Genomic DNA, 6,000 nt, shown 5'->3' with positions numbered 1-6,000 from the left:
AACTGATATTGGAAGAGAAATAATTTCAGTGCACAAAAGCATTTTGCGGTACAGTGAGCGTGATGCACGGGAGCAGGAGATCGAAATGACTTGCACCGCCAAGGAACAATAAGGATAATTCTAAGAATTCTTTATAATCATCTCTTGGTTGTTGAACTTGTAGAGGATGTGGTAAGTAATCCAGCATTTCGTTCTGCAATTTTTTCATTACTGTATCCGCAAATAGTACATCCAGTGCTGTGGGATAATTAGAGTGATTAATTGAAGACCATTTTTGTTGAAAATGTTTGAAAACGTTGTTTCTGGACTTGTAGATGTAGCAAAAATACAGGAAAATAGATCTGATAATGGAAAATCTGGGATGGAATAATGACAGTATTAAGAAAAGGGTAGTTGCTACTCACCATATAGCAGAGATGTGAGGTTGCTGCCCCCCCTTCCTACCCCCTCCCCACTCGTCCCGGCCTACCCTGCACTCCGTCTGATCTCCCGGTTGCACCTAGCTGCCCTACTCTCTTCCCGCCTTGTCTCTGTATGCTCCCACTAGCAGTGCTTTACCGTGCCTTACCCCAACCCAGCTATGCCCCCCCTTCCCCTCCCAAGCATCTTCCTTAACCCCGGCATCCAGTGTGCATCTTCCATCATGCACTGTTGCTTGCAGCTGCCCTTGGCAACCAGAGACTGTGTGTGTGTGTGTGTGTGTGTGTGTGTGTGTGTGTGTGTGTGTGTGTCTGTGTGTGTGTTTAGTCTTTGACGCGGTAATTCTCGAGGAGAGAAGTAAGTCTAATACCATTTTAAGGACTTCAGATACTAATATGTGCTTCATTCCACTCCCAAGTCAGTTGTCGTCAGCTTTGTCGCCGTCGTTTCTGTCTTCCATTCAAAGCCCAGTTCAGTGCAGCTCTCTGCATCAATCCTACTGTGTGCCTCACAGTTTCCATATAAAAAATGCAACCTGTATCTGCTTTTGATTGGTCTCGGCCTCCTGACTGAAGTTCTAGACATAGTTAAATCGGAAACATTATACAATGGCTTCAGTTACAAATACTGCTTCGTCATGTGGAAGATTGACTCTATCCAAAATGATAACAACTTTAGGTGACTCGAATATGTTTACGTGTACATTTGGTGGTACGGAGGGAACATCTGCAGGTGGTGATGTCGAAGATGTACTTAATGATTTGGATGGTCCGTATTCGTCTTTGTCATCAGTTTCAGTAGATGACAAACATGATGATGACATAGTGAAAGAAAGGATGATTGTGACTCCTTTTGTGGATAAATTCATTTCTTCTTACCGAGCTCCCTTATTCTACATTTTTCCTCTCGCTTCCTCATGTTGGTTTTGTTAGCTGCTGTCTTCAGACCAGCTCCTGACATACTAAAAGAAAATACATATTTTCTTTGCTTTTGAGGAAATAGTGTGTCTTCTTCTGTATAATCTCTTTTATTGCAGTTTTCCTAGCAATATCAAATAACTTGTTCATGTAATTTAATTGATCAACTCACCAAATGGTGGCAAGGAAGCGCCCACACAAAAGGATCAGGACGAACAGGTGTAGGCAGAGGGTGTATGCAGGTGACACACAATATCCTGTCGCAGAGCGTGCTGTACGACACGACAGCCGTGACCTTGGTGCCTGTTTCACCAGACACACCATCTAGATTCTTCTGCCAGTCACCAGTTTCTCAGAACTCCACAGTTGGGAAACAGCACTACAATGTGTCCTCCGTTCTCGCCACCCACCTGGCCTTCCTTTCAGTGACTCCTTATAAAGGTCCCATGGCATACTCTTGTCAGCTGGCAAAGAAACAGTATTATTTACGTGGCCCCAAACGAGTGTTCGGCCTGTTCTGTAACGTGTATTACTGGTGTCCAGTCAATGTGTTCATCGTTACACTAAATCTGTACTTCATTGTATCTAATGTGTTTCTCTACAAAGTACTACGTTCTATTAACTGCATTTCTTCTCGCTATAGCACTACAGACCAGACAAAGGCACTGACCAGAGAAGGTTACACAGAATTTCTACGGTAGTTGCAGCCCACCTCATGGAATACTGGTTGTTCAGCGAGGAACTTCTTAGACCGAGTACATCAAGAGTTGATACCACTTTGTGAATGGGATCAGCAGTTGTAAAGCAATCATAGTGTGTCATTTCAGCACTTATTCTGAGCCTTACATTTTGCAAAAAGGCAAGTTTTAAGAAAATACTCAGGTAAAGACAACTACTCATTATGGCAGCTGACAATCTGCCTCTTTGTTGAAACCTGTCACCCAATCGCGAGTGCCACTCACGTTCAGGACGTGACAGTACCGCGTGTACGTGCACCGAGTGAGGTCTTCGCGGAGTTATTGTTCAGTGCAAAGAAAATGAGGTAACTGTCACCACACCTGTAATCATTTATGTTCAACTCTGTCTGTTGCAGGATCAGAGAGTAAGATTACCAGGGCGAGCCGAAGAGGTAGGCAGAACAGCAGCATCATCGTCGGCAGCTGCGGCCGGAGCACCTGACGTCAGCTGCTGTGGCTGGGCCAGACGCACTGGCTCCTGCACTTGCTGCTTGTGAGCGGTGGCGTGGGCCAGTGCCGGTGGCAGCTGGCGGCGAAGCCCTCTGACAAGTGCACGGGTCTGCACACAGGTACGTTTGTCTTCCCACTCCAGTGCTCTCTAATACATTAATGCACAGTAAATTACTGATACCAGTTGTGACAGTGCCCTGTGAGTGAATGGGTGGTGTTTCCTTCAGCAGGGTCCGAGCAGCTACACGTGGGCAGGGGCTTGCCAGGTATCGGGAGCTCCAGCACTAGCTGCACTATGGAACACCTTGGGAAAATAGCGTTCGGGGCTGGAATGAAAGCCGTTGTAGACTCAGTATGTCTGCCAGGAGGCCTAATCCGAGATGTGGAGACTGCCTCGCCTGCAGCTATCGAGCGTGTGGGGTGCAGTTGTCTGCAAGTTGGGGTTCACGCTGGCACCAAAAACGCCTGTCACACGGGTTCTGAGGACATGCTCAGTTGACACAGGTGACTGGCGGAGGTGGTGAAGGCTGCTGGCCTTGCACGTGGTGTGCGCGCGGGGCTCGTAATTTGCAGCATTGTTCCCAGAGTTCATCGAGGTCCTTCAGTTTGGAGCCGAGTGGAGGGTTACGACCGAAGACTTTATTGACTCTGTAACAGTCGTGGCTACAGATTTCTACACCTGCAGTATCGGGTGGGAATTTGTAGGACTCCCCTTGAAAGGTTAGATGCACTAAAAGGAAGCAATTATTCGGACAGCAGAGTACTTGTGGAGGGCACGTGGTGTTTTTTTAGGCTAGGTGGCGGTCTGAGGTACTCTGATAAACACTTGCCAGTCGATAAAAGAAGGGCAGTCAGACAGTGTTCAGAGTAAAGATAATTTGATCGTCAAAATTTTATCAGTAAGTATTCGTAACGAGTTTCCCGAATTTACTCCCTTCCAGGAAGGTTCTTGCACTCAAATTATTCTTGGGACCAAGGGCAGGCTGAAACCCAAAGTGGAAAGCTCTGAGATATTTAGCAAATCATTAAACGTATTTCAGAATGACAGATTAGATGCCGTAGGATGGGAAGTGTTTCCTGCAGCTCACAGAAGTATTGTCTTGATAGAGGCCGAGGTTGATTGTGACAGTGAAGTTATATGGTTGCATATAACAAGTCTAAGTGAAACCAAGTTAATTGGTGGATGTTTTTACTGGCCATCTGAATCCACTGTGACAGTTCTAGAGTTATTCAAAGAAAGCCTACAGTCAGTAACACATAAGTACTCAGATCATGCAATACTAGTTTGAGGAAGTATTAACATACCGATTACAGACTGAGACATCTATGGATTCATTGCAATGGGTTACAGACAGGCAGTCTCGCGAAGTACTCTATGGCAATGGCCCCTTACTTAACTTGCATTCACTGTGGTTTTCTCAGTCAGCACAAAGCCCCAAGCAACTGGAAAAATATACAGGTGACTCCTGTATATACGAAGGGTAAAAGAACAGACCTGCAAAATTACAGACCAATATCCCTAATGTTGGTTTGCTGCAGAACCCTTAAACATATTCTCAGTTTGAATATAATAAATTTTCTTTGACATTGAGAACCTTCTTTCCACAAATCAACGCAGCTTTAGAAATCATTGCTCATGTGAAACTCAGCCTGCCCTTTCCTCACAATATGCTGTGTACTATGGATGAAGAGCAGCAGGCAGATTCCCTATGTTAGATTTCTAGAATGCATTTGACACGGTGCCACTCTACACACTGTTAAAGAAGGTACGAGCATATGGAAAAGATCCCACATATGTGAGTTGCTTGAAGCCTCCTTAAGTATGAGAACCCAGTATGGTTTCCTCAATACTGAGTGTTCATCACAGACAATGGTATCGTCAAGGAGTGGCCCAGGATAGCAAAATAGTACTGCTCTTATTTTCTATACACATAAATGATCTGTTGGACAGGGTGGGCAGCAATCTGCAGTTGTTTGCCGATTGTGCTGTAGTGTACAGGAAAGAGTCGAGGTTGAGTGAAGAGGACACGCAATGACTTAGACAAAATTTTTAGTTTGTGTGCTGAACTACAGCTGGCTCTGAATGTAAAAATAGCTAAGTTACTGAGGATGAATGGAAAAAAAACCTGTAATGTTTGGATACAGCATTAGTAGTGTTCTGCTTGACACAGTCACATTGTTTAAATACACATGGTTTTGGGGTAACGTCTTTTATTAGTGATCAAAACATCCTTGGTTCGGGTTTGAAAACTGCTACCACTTAAATTTTGATTAATAATTGGCATTGGCAGCCAAAGACTTCTGGCATAAAAAGTCATTCTCATTCCGCCAATGGCCTCGGCAAAGACAGCGGAAGAGCTGATGGAGGTTCAGGGTACACTCTTGTCCTAGTGGCAGGAAACTGCCCCTAAAGGCGGAAGAATTGGCAACGATCAATGGCATGAGGGTGCAGAATGCAATGGAAACCACTTCATTAAAGACAAATAATGTGTCTCCACAGGACACGTGGGCTGTAATTGAGAAAGTGTCATGATGAGCTCTCCGTTGGCAAAAGATTTCGGACTAGTCCCCATTCGGATCTCCAGGAGAGGACTGCGAAAAGGGAGGTGACCATGAGAAAAAGACTGAATAATCAACAAAGGATAACATTCTGCGAGTCAGGGCATGGGATGTCAGAAGCTTGAACATGGTAGGGAAGCTAGAAAATCTGAAAAGGGAAACACAAAGGCTCAATCTAGATATAGTAAGGGTCAATGAAGTGAAATGAAAAGAAGACAAGGATTTCTGGTTAGACGAGTACAGAGTAATATTAACGGCAGCAGAAAATTGTATAATGGGAGTAGGATTTGCTATGAATAGGAAGGCAGGGCAAAGAGTATGTTACTGTGAACAGTTCAGTGATAGGGCTATTCTCATCAGAATCAACAACAATAGTTCTGGTATACATGCTGACATCGCAGGCTAAAGATAAGGAGATAGAGAAAGTATATGAGGATATTGGAAGGGTAATACAGTACGTAAAGGGAGATGAAAATCTAATAGTCTTGAGGGACTGGAATGCAGTTGAGGGGAAGGTCTAGAAGAAAAGGTTGCAGGTGAATATATTTTGGGACAAGGAATGAGAGAGGAAAAGACTTATTGAGTTCTGTAATAAATTTCAGCTAATAATAGTGAATGCTCTGTTCAAGAATCATGAGAGGTGAAGGTATAACTGAAAAAGGCTGGGTCATAAGGGAAGGTTTCAGTCAGATTACATCATGGTCAGACAGAGATTCTGAAATCAGATACTGGATTGTAAGGTGTACCAAGGAGCCGATGTAGACTCGGATCACAATATGGTAGCGATGAAGAGCAGACTAAAGTTTAAGAGATTAGTCAGGAAGAATCACTATGCAAATAAGTGGGATATGGAAGTACTTAGGAATGATGAGATGTGCTTGAAGTTCTCTAAGACTTTCAGAATAGCTCTGTAGGCA

This window comes from Schistocerca serialis, chromosome 10 (genome assembly GCF_023864345.2).
Source record: "Schistocerca serialis cubense isolate TAMUIC-IGC-003099 chromosome 10, iqSchSeri2.2, whole genome shotgun sequence".
NCBI classification, from domain to species: Eukaryota; Metazoa; Arthropoda; class Insecta; order Orthoptera; family Acrididae; genus Schistocerca; species Schistocerca serialis.
The sequence above is the reverse complement of the archived record's forward strand: the minus strand, read 5'-3'. Positions refer to the sequence as shown.